We start from the raw sequence: 19,745 nt of genomic DNA, 5'->3' as shown, positions 1-19,745 counted from the left end.
AAGAAATATAGGCATGATTCACTAACTACCAAAATGAACACAAAAAATCACAAACAATGATCGAAATAAGACTCTGGTTATTTTACCCATTAACCTGATTAAGAAAATAACATCAAGATAAACTTCAGGTACATAAGCTAAGTTTCAATGTACTCACCAAAGACATCAACAACGCTTGACCTACAAATGTATATCTGTGATATTTGAATTCTTCTACACGCTCGCTATGAACAATGCAATTTTTGACAAAGCTCATTACCATTCGCAAGATGCTGTTGTGATGTGCCCTCAGTAATTTAATTTAATTATTTAACTTTGTTTACAAGCTGAACGTATGAGAAATAGGAGACCAGGGGAAGCACCTTGGAAGTGATCATGCAAGAGTTTGTGTGTTACGACATGTTTTAGGGGAAAAACCTTAAATGCTGTAAACAAAGTGAATCAGAGTTATTAATATCATAGGGGACTTTCCGTATTGCTCAATGTTCAGAGTATTGCACCATAGAGAAAAACCCACAGGAAGTGATGTAATGAGAAAGGTTAATGTGTATAATTAATCTTGGGAAATCCCAAGCGTGCATCATCTGTGAAGATGTGAATGAAATGATGGTTTATTAATAGATTTTGGATTTTCTGGTGTATAAAAAGCTGGAGGCTTGAATTTGGACTTTACAGAATGTCATGGGAGATTGTAAACTCCACATGTGTGTGATGGTCTTCGTGCTTCAAAAGTACTTCTTCAAAAAAAGAAGTACATTTTAACCAGGTTTACATAGCCAATAATTGAGCTAATTTTAATACAGCAACGAAGAAGATTGCAAGCATACAAATGTGCTCTTCCTCATCAAAGGATTAAAGTTCCAGCTGGAGTTTGCTGGGTTTGTGAAGGCCACGCATCTGTCAAATACAGCGGAGCTGTGTTAAAGAAACCTGTTCCCTGGAGAAAGAATGAATGGTGAAAGAAACACCATTTTTGTAGAAAGCAGCGCAAGGAGATATATTTTGGAGAAAGCAGCGCAAGAAGATAAGTAATAGGAGAAAGCAGCATTTTTGTGTGAGGATTTCATACGCAAGGATATTTATAAACGCAAGTGTACAATGGACTTCGCTGATTTTCGCAGGACAAGTGAATAAGGATATATACATCAGTCGTCCAGAACATTGCAAGAACTTTAGGATCACCAACAAGAAGACCGCTGGTGAAGTACTGATAGAATAAAACCGATTGTGTGATTTTATTGTATATGCAATATTGTTGTTATATGTACCAAGCATACTTTGTTTTCAATTAAAGACTTAGATTTTGTTAGCTTAATCAAACAGTATATTTGTGTTGTGCATTCGTGTGAGTTCGGGTAAAAGGTGATTTTGGCCTTGAGTCAGAACGACTCGTAACAAAAATGAATTGCCAAATCACAACAGTTTAAAATAGTTACTAACCTATAAGTTAACTGGTAAAATATAAATAAAAACGCTCAGACAGAGCCGAATACATGATGGCAACGATAATACATCATGTGGGTTACTTTTTGGAAAGGCTTTTTGGGATTTTTGTCCGAAATTGGCTATTGGTGCATATTATTGAAAGCTCTAAACGAAGGTTGTTACATCAGTAGAAGAATTATGTGGGTCACAACCTCAAATAAATGCTGTGGATCAGAGTCGTCACTCTCTTTTTTTTTGAAAATTATGGTATTACACTGATTGGGTTGAAAGTTTGATTTTAACACGAATGCTTTACCTACCAGACGTTGTCCATTAAATACGTCAGCAAGATCAGCATAGTGTGGACGAGATACATAACACTACCCATATATTTACAAGTTACATTAGCATAAAGCCAAGAATTCTCCGCGTTGCGGAAATTCCGCGAAAATCGCGGAATTCGGAGGTAAAGCGGAAAACGCATTTCTGAGTAAAAAAATAAGCAAAAATGACCTAGAAAAAAAAAAAAAATACAATTGAAAAGAAATAAATAAAATACTAAATGAAATGGGTCTTCAATATTCATCAAAATAAAGTAAAATCCGTCATAGATTTACCGTACAACGCCTGCCCTACCTCCCATTGCAGCCATGATACCCAATCACCCATCCCAACTTTGCAACATCGCAATGATCGTCACATTGGCCGGGCTGCAAAAAATGTGCTAAAATTACAAAGCGGAGAAAAGCGGAATTTAGCATTTGTAAAGCAGAAAATTCTTGGCTTTACATTAGCATTAATTTGCAATTTTACAGATATTGAAAACTAAAATCTGGAACTCGGTTTCCGTTGAGTCCGGAACATCCAGAAACCCCATGATTTGTTTAAAGGGTGATCTGAAATAATCTACACCATATGAATACCTCTTATATTGAAGATGGTCTTTTTTTATTGTGTCAGGCCCTATGGTAAAGATAACATTCAGACACACGTTCATGCCTTCAAATAGATATAATAGTTGCTTTTTGGATTACACTAACCCTGTATCAAATCAGCTTATTTCAGTTTCATTTTATATAAATACTAAGTAATATCGGACGTTTTGAGTTGCAATTTAGCTAAAAATTTGCTCCCTTTAATTCACTTGGCCTACTTCTGTAAGGAGACATTTCCGAGCTGTTTGGCGTTTTTGCTGCTTGACATACCTTTTGCTGCATGGAATGGTAGAGTAGACGCACCATTAGATTTCACGATGGGGCATGGTAGATTAGGTCCTGGTGTCGACCTTTAAAGGTATTTTGAGGACTTACGGTGAATTTTCTCAAGCTTAAGCTTAAGGTTTTACCGTCGTCACCCGATTTGACTTGACTATTGCGCCTGTTTTCAACGCGTGCGTACTCCGCGTCGTGCTCGGCGTTGCGTTGCAGACATCGCAGAGAACGATGCGTGTTGTGCGTGTCAATGCTATTTTTACGCACCGGCGATAACTAGGGCCACAAAATAAAAAAAACAATGTTTGCTGAGCGCAAAAAAAAGTGGCCGCTTCTAATATATTAAATAGGCCTACAACATGTACAAACCAAATGCCAGCGTACTTCCACTGATAACGGACCTAGCCCCCCTCCCCAAAGTAGGCCTACGACAGTAGTGTCCAATAGATGGTATGAAGTTATAGGCCTATTCACATAGAATTAGGGTGGTTTTGTTTTAACATTAGGCCTAAACGAGTGTTGGTTAAATTGGTTAATACGTTTTAATAATATTTTGGCCTAAATGTTGGGTAAGCACTCTATATTATAGGCCTATCATACGTTTGTAGAACGTTTCATAATGAAACACACTACAACAAAATTTAAAACATGTTGTAAAAAATGTTATTGTACTGGACATAAATTATTTTGGCAACATTGTACCAACTTAGAATATGTTTTGCAGCAAGTGTTGAATGTTTTTATTGTTATTTTAAAAATGTTTTAATAAAAGTTTATAACCAACATTTAAATGTTTAAAGCATTTTGTGTTATTGGGTAAAAACCTACTACGTGCATTGAATTCATAATGCATGCGATACAGACCACATCATATCATCAAAACTATTCAGTTTAAAAAAAAAAAAAAGGGCGACTTCAACATTGATTATCTTTTGCCTGTAAACTCATGTGCAATGTTAAGGAAATACAGAGAGGTTCTAAATTTATTTGATTTTGTAAACCTCATAAATGAACCAACTCGTCTTATCAGTAACACTTGTTTGGATCACATTCTTTGTAATAACAAAACCAAGATTTGTCAATCAGGTACAATATGTATTGGTATGAGTGATCATATTCTGACTGACTGCTCCCGCAAGATTGTAAAAAAGCAGATTAGACAACATAACGTCATCAAAATAAGATCTCTTAAGAATTACTCTGCTGAAAATTTATTGAATGCTATCTTTAGTGCTGATTGGTCTGAAGTGTATTGTAGTAATGTTGAACATGCTTGGGTGACTTTTAGGACGATTTTTAGTAGTATTTTGGATAGTGTTGCGCCCATAAAAGAAATCTGTCTGAAGAGTCGCACTGAGCCATGGATCAGCACTACAATTCTTGATGACATCAGGAGTAGAGATGACTATCTTTATAGATTTAAAAAAACCAAAGTCAGTACTCTATATTCAGAATATTGCAGATTACGCAACAAGATTCAGAGAGCCGTAAAAAAAGCTAAGGCTAACTACTTTCAGGATAAAATTGAGGAGAATAAATCTAGCCCCAAAAAACTTTGGAAACAGTTTAAGACCTTGGGCTATAGCTCCAAAAGTAAAGACCAGTCCAAAGTAGTTCTGAATATTGATGGTAATCTCTGCTTTAACTCTAGTACAGTTGCAAACTATATCAATTCATTTTACACAACCGTGGCAAGTGCTTTAGTCAAAAAATTACCACCTTCCCTTGGCAAGTTTGATATGAAATCAAAGACTGTTCAATCTTATTATGAGAAAATGGGAGTTGCAAACAAAGGGTTTAAGCTTTCTCCAGTCTCCTCTGATTTTATCCTCAAAGAACTCCATTCTTTAAAGCCAAATAAAAGTACTGGCCTGGATGAGATCCCAGCCAGATTTTTGAAGGATGGTGCAACAGGTTTAAAAGATCAATTAACGCACATTGTGAACTTATCAATAACAACAAATACAGTTCCTGAAGAATTGAAATCCGCCCGTGTTCGGCCACTTTTCAAGAAAAATAGTAGGTCTGAAGTGGGTAATTATAGACCCGTCAGTATTCTTTGTATAACATCGAAAATTCTTGAAAAAGCTGTTTTGTTCAAATTGATTCCTACTTACGGGAAAATAATATTCTTTATGGACATCAATCTGGTTTCAGGAACTCATTTTCAACAGATACATGTTTAATCCATCTTACAGATTATATAAACAGTCAAACTTCAAAAGGCAACTACACTGGACTAGTCTTATTGGATCTCCAGAAGGCATTCGACACTGTCGACCATGACATTCTATGTGGAAAACTTGGGGCCATGGGTATTGACTCGGTGGAATGGTTTAGATCATATTTGAGCGGTCGGAAGCAGATTGTCCACGTGAACAAGGTGGATTCTGACCCCTTCCAATCTCTTGTGGAGTTCCACAGGGCAGTATCCTAGGGCCACTCCTTTTTTGTGCTATATAAATGACATGGCCGTCAGTGTCGAGTGCAAACTCCTGCTTTATGCAGATGACAGTGCTCTGCTAGTTTCAGACAAAGATCCAAAGTGTATTGCTGATAAATTAAGTAAAGAGTTAGAGACTTGTCGTCAATGGCTTGTTGATAACAAACTTTCATTACATCTTGGAAAGACTGAGAGTATAATTTTTGGTTCAAAAAGAAAGGTGAAACAAGTTGAAGATTTTTCAGTTACATGCAATAGTAATCAAATTAAGCCTACTAATTCAGCTAAGTATTTAGGCGTAACCCTAGACGATTCGTTATCTGGGGAAGAAATTGCCCGTGATATTCTTAAAAAATCTGGCGCTAGACTGGCTTTCTTGTATAGGCATGCTCATTTTTTGAATGAAAAGTGCCGTAAAACTCTGAGCACTGCCCTGATTTTATGTCACTATGACTATGCATGTTCTTCATGGTTTTCAGGTTTGTCTGTACATTACAAGAAAAGGTTACAGACAATGCAAAACAGAGTGGTAAGATTTATTTTAAACTTAGGTCCTCGCTCTCATATTGGACAGAGAGAGCGGGATAGAGTTGGATTCTCTCAGTGAAAGATAGGGTGATTCAAATGAAAATGAATAACGTTTTTAAAATTTTTCAGGGTACCGCCCCAGATTATCTTAATTCCAATTTTACCCGTATTTCGTCCATTCACAAATATAGTACCAGGGGTAGCTCAGTCAATTTCATTGTCCCCAAAGTCAAAGGCCAAGCAATATGATACTTTTATTTCACTGCTATTCATCATTGGAATTTGTTACCCAAATCAATCAAAGAAATTGGGAATTTGCCGCAATTCAAACGTGCTGTCAAGAAGCACCTTTCCGAACAGGCTTGGCTAGCTGAGCGTGATATTATGCATCACGAAAATTATTAGGCCCTTTTTTGCTCGTTTGTTTTTCGTCTTTGTTATGTTTTGCTCGTCCTCCTGCCTTAATCATTGCTGCTGCTGCTTTATTGTTTTTTGCCTTACAAGGACCCCAATGGAATTAAGCTTTCTTCGGAAGGCTTTTTGGGCTATCCTTGGTACTCATTGGTATTTATTCCATTGTCACCTCGTGCAATAGTTTATTCTGGTACCTGAATTACATACATGTACAGTAGATTTTAAAGTATTTTATCCATAATGTGCAATCTATTGTATTTTCTTTTTGTTTGCAATTTTTGATGTATATTGAGTGCTAAATAAAATGAAATGAAATGAAATGAGGGTCATGGGCCTACATGTACAAAAATGATATCATAATTGGCCAAACGTTTTTCTACAGCTATAGGAAACCCAGTGTTTAACTTCGCTTTAATTGAACTGCAACCATTGATGATAATGAATCCACCTCGAGATAATTCTGTAGGCCTATAGTTTTGTGACCATAAAAGTTTTCCTCTCGGTACTAAGCATGCTAAGTAGGCCTATGCCTACGGTAGGCCTATTATAGTCAAACACTTCCGCCCATGTGTCAAACGCTTCGCTTAACATGTTTAATAAATCCTCTTTTTGGTCATTCGAGTCAGGTGAACATAAAGCTGAAAATTCGTCACTTTGGCCCAATATCTTTGCAGAATGTGAGTCTTTCTTACACCCGTTTGTGACCAAAATACACCAAATTAGAATTAGGCTAAGAAAAGGCTTCATTAAGTCTTTTATAGTCGACATCATTATAATTGTTCCTATTTAATATGGACACTTCTTAGCCTAAGAAGTATCTTAGGTAACTTTTGAGAACTTTCCTGCGTAAACAGACAATTTCTTTTTTGTGGCCATATGCGTAAACGAACGCTGATCGCGCATCAGATCGCGCTTGTATACCAGCGCGTTGGTACGCACCAAAATATCCATATACGCAATTAACTACGCATGGTGTCGCAGAAAAATGCTTTTTGACCTATTTTGGTCAATTTACGCGAAAACAAGGTCCGGTACCCCCAATTTTTTTTGCGCGATTTTACAGAGCTTTTTCTTTTTCATAACATATATAAAATTAAAAAAATTTTGTCTCGACAATTTTTTTATATAACGCAAAAGGTGGTATATTTTGGACAAATTGCTGATTTTGCCATTGAAGTGTACAGAGATTTTTGGAAATGTACACCTCTTTTAAAACGGTTGTAGCTCAAAAGTGAGGTCCGGCACCCCCTGTTTTTTTTCCTGATTTATTATCTACACATATTAATGTACAAAATATGTAAATTTAAAAAAATTTCGTCGATAGGTTTAGTAACGACGGTAAAACCTTAAAGAAGAGGGACTAGTTAAATGAGTGACGTTTTTCTCCTCCTTGAGTGAATATAATTTTCATGTTACTATGTTACTTATATGTGTGATCGCATTTTCCTTGCCACCTATCCTCGGCTTGTTGGGTTATTGGACCATATTTAATGACAGCCTTTTCATTAGACCTATAATACTCGATAGCAATAAAGTGCCTTAAATCCCAAATCAAGCTCAATCTACCAGAAAAAAACGCGCCTCTCCATTTCTCTGCCACTATCTCTACTCTATAAACCAAAATGGAAGTTTGACTTCAAATAATATTTGACTTACATTAACGTTAGCGGGAAATAGTCCATAAGGAATGTGGTCAACATTAAGAAATATAAGCATTCACTAACTACTAAAATGAACACAAAAAATCACAAACAAGATAAACTTGAGGTACTTAAGCTAAGCCTCTATGTACAGATGTACTCACAAGATGTATTCACTGAAAGACACCAACAACGCTTTTCGAAATAAAATTCCTCAAAGCTAATACGAGTACATATGATTTGCAAAGAATGTCTTATTTTTAGTACTAGGCCTACATATTTTGTGGTGTTACCACATTTAACATTTTAAAGCCATAATGTGTGATTTGCTTCACAGCGACGCCTTCAAATTGCTCTCGAATTTCTACTTTTTGCATGATTGTAATGCCCAATGGTGTACTAAAATACCATATGGTGAAAGACTAAGCCTGAAGTGCTTTAAGTTTTTATATCACGGTTTTGTTCGCTAATTCCCAATAGAGTTCCACTGTTAAGCGGCTAAGTAGTTTTCTTTCATTTACTTCATTATGTCGACTTTAAAGGATCAGAAAACCTCCTTAACAGTTGTTACTAACATCATGTAATGTTTGCCAAAGAATAACACAATTAATCATACATTAGAGCTTTAAGCATTAGGCCTATAGGGAGCGCAAAATGTATTCTTTATCTGAATTTGCTACATTACAAAAAAATTGAGACTAATTTGGTGTGGTGTTTAGTTCTTGGTCCCTGTGGAGCCTAAAATTCACTGCATCCACTTCCACTGCACACAGAAAACTGAACTTCGTAAGTGAGATGTATTGTGTGCTGGTGTGTATATCAGCAGCGTAGACAGCCTTTTGTTTTAGGTGGGTGGGGGGGGGTGGTGGTGGTGGGAGAGCAAAGCTACATTTTCATCCTCATCCCATTTTGCCGTCCCCTGAAAAATGTCTCGAGTGGGGGGAAATTTTCCCCGGTTCACCCTGAATGTTTAGGTGTGTATGGGGGGGGAGGGGTGGAGGGGTTATTGTTGGGTGTCCTTGTATGAGATGTTATTTTCTTGAATATTTGCTATCTACTGAAGATGGCAACAGTAAGTTTACTCTCTACTGAAGATAGCAGCAGTATAAGTTTGCTATCTACAGAAGATGGCAACAATAAGTTTGTTATCTACAGAAGATGCCAACAGTAAGTTTGCTATCTACTGCATATAGCAATAGTACGTTTGCTATCTTCTGAAGATAGCAGCAGTATAAGTTTGCTATATACAGAAGATGGCAACAGTAAGCTTGCTATCTACTAAATATAGCAACACTACGTTTACTATCTACTGAAGACAGTAGCAGTAAGTTTGCTATCTACTGAAGATAAAGATAGCAACAGTAAGTCTGCTATCTACTGAAGATAACAACAGTAAGTTTTCTATCTACTGCAGATAGCAACAGTAAGTTTACTATCTACTGCAGATAGCAACAGTAAGTTTGCTATCTATTGAAGATAGCAGCATTAAGTTTGCTATCTACTAAAGTCAGGAACCATAAGTTTGCTATCTACTGAAGATAGCAAGGGTAAGTGTGGAGTTATCAAAAGTAAGAATGCTATCTACTGAAGAAAGCAACCATATCTTGTTATCTACTGAAGATAGCAACATGAACCATGTTGGAATCACTCCTGAATTTCTGCAGTCGATTTATAAATTATGCGAGAAACAGCATGAAAGCAATAAATGGCAAGTTATTAAAACAAGACAGTTTTGAACGGTCTATTGCCCTGCATTGCAACCAATAAAGCACACCACCAGAAAACGGCATCCCAAAGCTATAATTGATAAATGCTTCCAGATTGTATCCATATTACTTAACGTTGTCCAGAAGTTGTTGGTACCGGGCAAATCGATAGCGAACACTCAGGTGGATGGTACAGTTCCGATGGGTCCACTACTCCTCTTAAGGTAATGATGACCAGTATTGACAATTTATGTGCAATTGTCACAAATTCTGTAGCAGAATGTGTCCGGAAAACTGGCATCTTTAATATAACAATTCAATTTATGGTATGTTAGCACCTATAACTCATGAGTAGTAAACAAGTCGTTGTTTAAGTCCTTTTCTTATGTCGAGCATATCTAGGCATTAACAGCTGAAATCTAGGATATAACGCTGACGAAACTTCGACCAGGCACAATATTAAATTAAAATTCATACAACGGCCAGGTGAGATGTTTGACACATTGTGGAGTTTATTGGCACAATTTCAGATTACGATACAGGTCTAGGCCTATATTCCGAAGTCCTGGGTTCAACTCTGTGAGAGCAGAGTGGCAATTCTTTTCCCTTTACCATCGTTATCATTATTTTACTTTACCTTTTTACAACATTGTTGATACATCAAGACATTATTGATTCTTGTCGTTTTTCCTACATTTGCTTCATACCTCTAAAACCTAACAACCTTGTCAGAATGGCGATGAAAACTTAGAGACTTGGCGCATTTCTTCTCAGATTTCCCTACATTATGCTCTCAATGTTATCAGATTCCGAGATGTTAATGTCATGGGTATGTGCCAAGATGGGGTGGGGGGGGGTACATTTTCAGCAATTTTGTTGTAGCGATACACTTATATGCCAGTGTCGATGGCAGAGACAGATGTACCCAATACATGAATTCTCAAAAATATCTGATCCCGTTCTGCGTTACCTGAATGACACCTTGGACATTTTGCAAAAGGTATGGGACCAAGTGTTTCTTGTTTTTCGATTAATAATGATTGTGTAAAGGGTACTTACACGATACCATTACGTCGTGACTTTATTTTGCAGAGAGTAAAATAATTAGGGTGGGATGTAGGGACGTTAATAGGGTAGTTTGGTTCACACTGGTGTTATGCGTATGATTTGATTAGCCGCATACATGGGTGATATTCATGTATCCCATGATATGGGTCGAAAGTAACAGATTGAATAAGGAAAACAAAAATATCACAGGGGAAAAAGACATCATGTCTACACGTTCAGACGAAACGCCATAAAAATGTCTTATTTTCACTTTAATTCTACATCCACATTTTCCGTATATTTGTATTTTATAACAATAACACGTAAGAATAAAATATAGAAAGAAAATACGAGGAGATTGTAAAGAGAAAAGGGTAAGAAATTTCAACAAATTAACTCTATTTAATACATCTAGACTGCCGCGATTGGACGGAATAGATAAAGTACTTAACCTTTACGTTATTTTGTTATTCACACCTGAAATTTACTTAGGTCCATTGATCATTTAATTCGACGAGTTCAGGCGACGTTAAGCGAATATTTTCGGGACGCTAAAAGATCCTTGTGAGAGTCGCTTTATCTTTATGAAGTGGCGACTTGCTTAAGTCAGTTGGGTTATATTGGATTTATCTAGGACAGATATGCAATTGGCCTAGATCTCAAACTAGACAAAATGACTATTTATTGGTAGGTCACACGGCACAATTTGGTATAAACGATTCTAGAACAGTTTTAAGTGTTCCCATCACGCGTCTAGACGATGCGATAACTCGAACAACAACGATGCTTGAAAGTTATCTTACTTAGTTCTCTGGGGTGATAGGATGAACAAGTTTAATCTTTCACAGATGTAGCCAGCGCATATAAACGTTGAAAAGAACCCCAATGCATCTGGCCAGATTCGAACCAACGACCTCGTAATACTAGCAAGACACTCTAACCAACTGAACCACAGAGGCACGCTGGAGAAGAGCGGAAGATATAAATCTATAGGTATTAGGTTCGAATTTTGATTTTTAAATAGCGATATAATTGTCAACAAAGGGGTTGATATATATTTAGCAATTCCTTGTTTGTAGCAAGTTATAGCTAGATTGTTATATTCGACATTCGACGTTTAAGCATAATTTGCAGCCTGTTAAGGGTTGACTAAGTATTGTTGGTCGAGGCAGCCAAAAATACCGATTTTCATTATCTAAATAAATATATTATTGAAAAATAACACCTTGATGCTTTGCAGAAGTTCATTCTACAAATCATATACTTTGAAAACTTGCTTGATTTATTGTTGTTAATGAGGTATGCCCGTTTTACAAGGTGATGTTGTTTCAGCTCTCTTTACAACATAACTCAAGAACCACAGAACAAAAGTATATCTGTGATATTTGAATGCTTCTACACGCTCGCTATGAAATGATAAATGCAATTTTTGCCAAAGCTCACTACCATTCGCAAGATGCTGTGAACTGCCAAATCGCAACAGTTTTAGATAGTTGCTAACCTTAATTAAATAAGTAAACCGGTAAAAATACAAATAAAAACGCACAGACAAAGCTGAATACATGATGACATCGATGATACACCATCAGGGTTACTTTCAGAAAGGCTCTATGCGACCCCCACCCCCCCGAAAGTAGTTATTGGTGCATATTATTGAAAGCTCTAAAAGACGGTTGTTACATAAGTGGAAGACTTATGAACAAGTAAGTCACAATCTCAAATAAATGCTGTGGATCAGAGTCGTCACTCTCTTCTTTTGAAAATTATGGTATTACACTGCTTTGATTGAAAGTTTGACTAGAACCATAAATAATTGTGACCTCTAGAAAATAATAAAAGGTTGGACTATTTTATCATTATAATTATAATTTTGAACACTACAAACAGTTTTCAGTTTGGGATATTGAATAAATCAAATTATGTAAGTGTTTCATGACGCAATATTTGCAACGAAGTTAACCTCTGACAAAACTTAATCATGATAATTGCATAATTTTACTCAACTGGGACCGCTTATCGACTTTACCTATACCAGACGTTTTCCATTAAATACGTCAGTAAGATCAGCATAGTGTGGACGAGATACATAACACTACCCATATATTTATAAGTTGCGTTAGCATTATTTTGCAATTTAACAGATATTGAAAACTAAAATCTGGAACTCCGTTTCCGTTGCGTCCGGTACATCCAGAAACCCCAAGATTTGTTTAAAGGGTGATCTGAAATAATCTACACCATGTGAATACCTCTTATATTGAAGATGGTCTTTTTATTGTATCAGGCCCTGTGGTAAAGATAACATTCAGACACACGTTCATGCCTTCAAATAGATATAATAGTTGCTTTTTGGATTACACTAGCCCTGTAGCTCAAACCAGCTTATTTCAGTCTCATCTTATAAATACTAAGCAATATCGGGCGTTTTGAGTTCCAATTTAGCTAAAAATGACACTGGTTTTGTTCCCTTTAATTCACTTGGCCTACTTCTGTAAGGAGACATTTCCGAGCTGTTTGGCGTTTTGCTGCTTGACATACCTTTTGCTGCATGGAATGGTAGAGTAGACGCACCATTAGATTTCACGATGGGGCATGGCAGATTAGGTCCTGGTGTCGACCTTTAAAGGTATTTTGAGGACTTACGATGAATTTTCTCAAGCTTAAAGAAGAGGGACTAGTTAAATTAGTGACGTTTTTCTCCTAGAATTTTCATGTTACTATGTTACTTATGTGATGGCATTTACTTGTTGGGTTATTGGACCATATTTAATGACAAGCTTTTCATTAGAACTATTATACTAGATAGCAATAAAGTACTCTAAATCCCAAATCAAGCTCAATCTACCAGAAAAAACACAAAAAATCACAAACAATGATCGAAATAAGACACTGGTTATTTTACCCATTAACCTGATCAAAAAATAACATCAAGATAAACTTGAGGTACTTAAGCTAAGCTTCAATGTACTCACCAAAGATATCAACAACGCTCGACCTACAAAAATATATCTGTGATATTTGAATTCTTCTACACGCTCGCTATGAACAATGTAATTTTTGACAAAGCTCATTACCATTCACAAGATGCTGTGAATTGCCAAATCGTAACAATTTAAAATAGTTACTAACCTTAATTAGATAAGTCAACTGGTAAAATATAAATGAAAACGCACAGACAGGGCCGAATACATGATGACATCGATGATACATCATCAGGGGTACTTTCAGAAAGGCTCTTTGGATTTTTTCCCGAAATTAGTTATTGGTGCATATTATTGAAAGCTCGAAATGAAGGTTGTTACATCAGTGGAAAACTTATGAACAAGTAGGTCACAATTTCAAATAAATGCTGTGGATCAGAGTCGTCACTCTCTTCGTTTGACAATGATGGTATTACACTGATTTGATTGAAAGTTTGACTGAAAACATGAATGCTTGTGACCTCTAGAAAATAATTAAATGTTGGACCATTTTATCATTATGACTATAATTTTGAACACTACACACTACAACAGATTTCAGTTTGGGATTTTGAATAAATCAAATTATGTAAGTGTTTCATGACGTAATATTATTTGTAACGAAGTTAACCTCTGACAAGACTTAATTATGGTAATTGCATAATTATACCCAACTGAGACCGCTTATCGACTTTACCTACCACATTTTCCATAACTACGGTACGTCAATAAGATCAGCATAGTGTGGACGAGTTATCGTGACGTACCTTACACTACCGGTATATTATTAAGTTGCGTTAGCATTATTTTGCAATTTAACAGATATTCAAAACTAAAATGTGGAACTCGGTTTCCGTTGCGTCCGGAACATCCAGAAACCCAAGATTTGTTTAAAGGGTGATCTGAAATAATCTACACCATGTGAATACCTCTTATATAGAAGATGGTCGTTTTATTGTATCAGGCCCTATGGTAAAGATAACATTCAGACACACGTTCATGCCTTCAAATAGATATAGTTGCTTTTTAGATTACACTATCCCTGTAGATCAAATCAGCTTATTTCAGTCTCATCTTATAAATACTAAGTAATATCGGACGTTTTAAGTTCCAATTTAGCTAAAAATTACACTAGTTTTGTTCCCTTTAATTTACTTGGCCTACTTCTGTAAGGAGACATTTCCGAGCTGTTTGGCGTTTTGTGCTGCTTGACATACCTTTTGCTGCATGGAATGGTAGAATAGACGCACCATTAGATTTCACGATGGGGCATGGCAGATTAAGTCCTGGTGTCGACCTTTAAAGGTATTTTGAGGACTTACGGTGAATGTTCTCAAGCTTAAAGAAGAGGGACTAGTTAAACGAGTGACGTTTTCTCCTCCTTGAGCGAATAGAATTGTGTATGTTTCTATGTTACCTATATGTGTGATCGCATTTTCCTTGCCACCTATCCTCGGCTTGTTGGGTTATTGGACCATATTTAATGACAACCTTTTCATTAGACCTATAATACTCGATAGCAATAAAGTGCCCTAAATCCCAAATCAAGCCCAATCTACCAGATCTCTCTGCCTCTATCGCTCTCTATAAACCAAAATGGAAGCTTGACTTCAAATAATATTTGACTTCATCAAATTACATTAACGTTAACGGCAAATAGTCCATAAGGAATGTGGCCAACATTAAGAAATATATAGGCATTCACTAACTACCAAAATGAACACAAAAAATCACAAACAATGATCGAAATAAGACACTGGTTATTTTACCCATTAACATCATTAAGAAAATAATATCAAGATAAACTTGAGGTACTTAAGCTAAGCTTCAATGTACTCACCAAAAACACCAACAACGCTTTTATAAATAACATTCATCCCTGAAGTCAAGTTTCAAAGTTAATACGAGTAGCTATGATTTGCAAAGAAGGTCTTATCTTTAGTACTAGGCCTACATATTTTGTGGTGTAACCACATTAATCATTTTAAAGCCATAATGTGTGATTTGCTTCACAGCGACGCCTTCAAATTGCTCTCGAATTTCTACTTTTTGCATGATTGTAATGCCCCATGGTGTACTAAAATACCATATAGTGAAAGATTATAACGCCTGAAGTGCTTTAATTGCAGTAAAATTTAGGAGTTTTTATATCACGGTTTTGTTCGCTAATTCCCAATAGAGTTTCACAGTTAAGCGGCTAAGTGGTTTTCTTTCAGTTTACTTTATTATGTCGGCTTTAAAGGATCAGAAAACTTCCTTAACAGTTGTATATTACTAACATTATGTAATGTTTGTCAAATAATAACACAATTCAAATTTGACCAAAATCATACATTATAGCTTTAAGCATTAGGCCTAAAATAGAGAGCGCAAAATGTACACTTTATCTGATTTTGCTACATTACCAAAAAATTGAGACTAATTCCGTATAATCGGAGCTGTTAATATCTTTGATTTTACTGAACTTCGTAAGTGGGGTGTATTTGTGCTGGCTCTGGTCAGCAGCGTAGCCAGCCTTTTTAGAGGGGGAGGCAAAGCCACATTTTCGTCCTCATTCCATTTTGCCGTCCCTGAAAAATTTCTGGAGTGGGTGAAATTTTTTCCCGGTTCACCCTGGCTACACCACTGGCATATGTAGGGGTGTGGGATGTGTGTGTGGAGGGGTCATTGTTGGGTGTGCGTGTGTGAGATGTTATATATACAAAATATTTGCACTACGGTATTGCGGAAAGTGGTAAAAGCACATTGTTCAGACTCTTGTTTTTAGGGCATTCAAAATAATAAGTGGGATATTACGTGTGGGTTTCAACGTCTTGTGTTGCATAAGTATACTGTTTATCATGTGGTCAGGTTACATCATATAAAGTATCAAATCCTTACATTTTGGGTTTTTATCACGTAGTGGGCTCTGACAATCGTCAACACTCATTTTTCTGAACACGACACAACTCAATTAATTGCTTACCTTCATCTTTTATTGTTGTGCACTGCCCTCTATAATAATAAAATAGTACGTCTACTTACATGGTTTTTTTTCAGGTGTTTGTATCCAGAGGGGCGTTGTTAATAACTAGAAACATAATGCAGAAAAGAATTAACTAATATATCGCGCCAGGAAAATGAGGCGAAGCTGGGATTCGAATCCGAGACCTTTGGATCTCGAAGCTTATATCAATTCAACCACGAACCTATGATCTGGAAAATCTGTGATTCCTTGATGCTGTAAAAAAAACCTGGTTTACGATGTTTCACAGCACTAAGATATCTCAAACATTCGCATGTGTTAAGGCACCATTCTTGACCCCTCCTCCTGCTTGAACACTTATAAAATGACCTTTTAAAACACTAACTTGAGGTCAACCCTTGAGTCACTGCTTAATGGATATTATCGAACTTTGCAACATGGCATGATGCTATTGTTATTCATAGTGCAGTCAGTGTAAGCTTCATTGAATCTAGAAGGCTTTTTCAGAGTGGCAGGATGGATTTTGTTGATCTCCGGAAGGAGCCAATGCTTTCGTGGATGAGGCATGGGGCGTATAAACACCTTAACATGACTGCCCCATTAGCCGTGTGTGTCACAGATTAGGCTGGTAATTTAGATGCCTCACTCATGGCACAGATCTGTGCTCATATCATGGGGAGGGTGACTTTGGTCAAAATTGACTGAAGAACATCCAATGTTTTGGACATGTTTTGGACAAAGTCAAAAGTCACATTCCATTAAAGAACGTTAAACAAGTTGCTTTGTTACGTTTAATTTCAACATACTCTTAGTAAGCATTAATTTGATATATTTTATGCGATTAAATCAAAATGTGACATTTACTTTCTTAAATGAAGAAGAACATAAAACAACAGAATACACAAGAAACAAACAAAAACGTGTAACCACATTAGATATAATATCAGGTACCTCTTTTTCGTACTGTGTTGTTGTAATTTTTCTCCTTTTTTCTTTTCCTTGTTTGAACCTTTTGCTATTTTTGAGTCTTTTTGTGTTCATCTCTTTTTAATGACTTAAAAAAAAATACTGATGATATAAAACATTACAAAATGAAATGTTACACCATTTACACCATTTACACTTTTTGATTTTAAAGGCATTGATCAGGATTCATAAAGTAGACGTCAAAACTGGAATCAAATTTTATTGCAAAGGTGGTTTCTAGAGTAGGGGTCATTTTGTTGAATTGCAAAACTGCTTACATCCATAAAATCCAAGAAATTAAAGAAATAATAAAATAAAATTGAAGACTGAAAATTTGCATCAAACTTATTATGAAAAACTTTATCCCAAGTCAAAATAAATTTAATCGAACAAGTCATATAAACAGGAGTGCAAAATCACAAAAACGCGTTTTTCTCAAAAAGTCTAGAATGGCTCCTAAGCAGCATTACAAAATGTTAAGGTAATGTTTTACGTAAATGTCTCATGATAAACGGTTATTTCGCTTGTTAACCTGTCTTTCTAAATATATAAGAAATATCACATCTGCATGCATGCGAGATTATTACCGAGTTTATTATAAGGACAGTATTAACATCATCATTTGCTAAATAGGTTCCAAATTCCAGAAGGAAATAAACGACCGAAATACACGCGATTGTATTCCCTCGATTAAATATTGAGCCAACATATTCGTTGATAGTATGCCCATTCTGTAAGAGCAAACTTTATTTACGTCTGTCAATTGAGGGTATCAGTCGATCGTATAGACTTACATTCTTTTCTTGTTTCTTATGGGAAGACCCACAAATTAAGTCACCAAAATGCGCGCTGTATAGTCTCCACCATGCGAATAAATAACCGATATTTGACATCATGACATGTTTTAAAACAGCAGCGAAAAGACTTAAGTGCTTCGATGGATGGAATATTTGGCAAAAATGTAATCGATCAAACTGTATACTTTCCTTATATTTCAACCTCTCTATAATGTAAAAGTATGTATTATAGAAGCAGGGAGGGAATGGACTATACATTACATACTATGGACTTGTATTTATGACTTGGGGCTATTTTGACAATATATAAATTGAAGAAACGTGCCAAAGAAACGTAAAGATTTTTGATATTTGAATATAAATTGGTTGAAATAATCAACACTAAATTCACAGGATATGTTGTAGGTATTATCATTAAACAATCGAGTGTTTCAGATCGTTTGTTTACTAAGAAAGTAGGAAAATAGGACAGAGAGAAAGAAAGACAGACAGAAAGACAGACAGACAGACAGACAGACAGACAGACAGAAGAAAGAAAGAAAGAAAGAAAGAAAGAAAGAAAGAAAGAAAGAAAGAAAGAAAGAAAGAAAGAAAAGACAGAAAGAAAGAAAAAGAACGAAAGAAGGAAAGAACGAAAGGAAGAATGGAAGAAAGAAAGAAAGAAAGAAAGAAAGGAAAAAAAAGAAAAAAGTAAAAAGAAAGAAAGAAAGAAAAGAAAAAAGAAAAAAGAAAGAAAGAAAGGAAAAACGATAAAAAAACAAAAGAAAGAAAGAAAGGATAGGAAAAAGAACGAATGAATGGGAAAAAAGTAAGAAGAGAAATAAATAAATAAATAACAAATATGAAAAGTTCATCTGTTGATAATGGTTCCAGGATCTGTGGTTTGAAGCATTTATTTTACAAACAATGAACTCCTACGTTAGAGCACAGATCCTGGAAAGGATCTGTGCTCAGATCTATTTCAACAATGGTTATTTCCGCACCCAAATAATTTACAAAGACACCTATAATTGGAGTATATCACTAACACCAAGTTTGTATAAAAGTAATTAACAAGGGCGATGATGAGAAATCCACATGTCAAGGTATTTAACTGATATTGAAGTAGTTTTATTGAGTTGATTTGACTAATTAATCAATTTAATGTATTTATTTATTCATAGACAATTTCTTGCTAATTTTAAAACCAATACTTAAATTTGTAATTTAAAAATGGCGCAGATCCTGATGCATGTACATGTACATCTGTTTTTACTATCAAAATTGAAAATCAAATTAATAAAATGTCAGTTCAACAAATGTTACACCTAAAGAAGGGCTGTCAATAACATTAAAACAATTACGCTCAAACCCCAAAGAATAGGGGAAATGTAAAGAGACATATCTTGATAACAACGCGTGATTGATAACAACGGATTAAACAGTTTATCTCAACTAATTTACAATATACAAAAATTTGATACAGTGAAAAGCAGATCTAGCATTAGTTATTGAAAAGAGATTTCATGAATTACTGTGGATTTTGACTGTAATTTCAAGCATGTTAATGCCTCCATAAGTCATAGTATAGCTAAATTAAAGTTTCGCCCACATTCCTACTGAATTAACGATAAAAAATAATTAGACTGTTCAACACAATCTAG

This window comes from Amphiura filiformis, chromosome 17 (assembly GCF_039555335.1).
Source record: "Amphiura filiformis chromosome 17, Afil_fr2py, whole genome shotgun sequence".
Lineage (NCBI taxonomy): Eukaryota > Metazoa > Echinodermata > Ophiuroidea > Amphilepidida > Amphiuridae > Amphiura > Amphiura filiformis.
Note: the sequence above shows the minus strand (reverse complement) of the source record.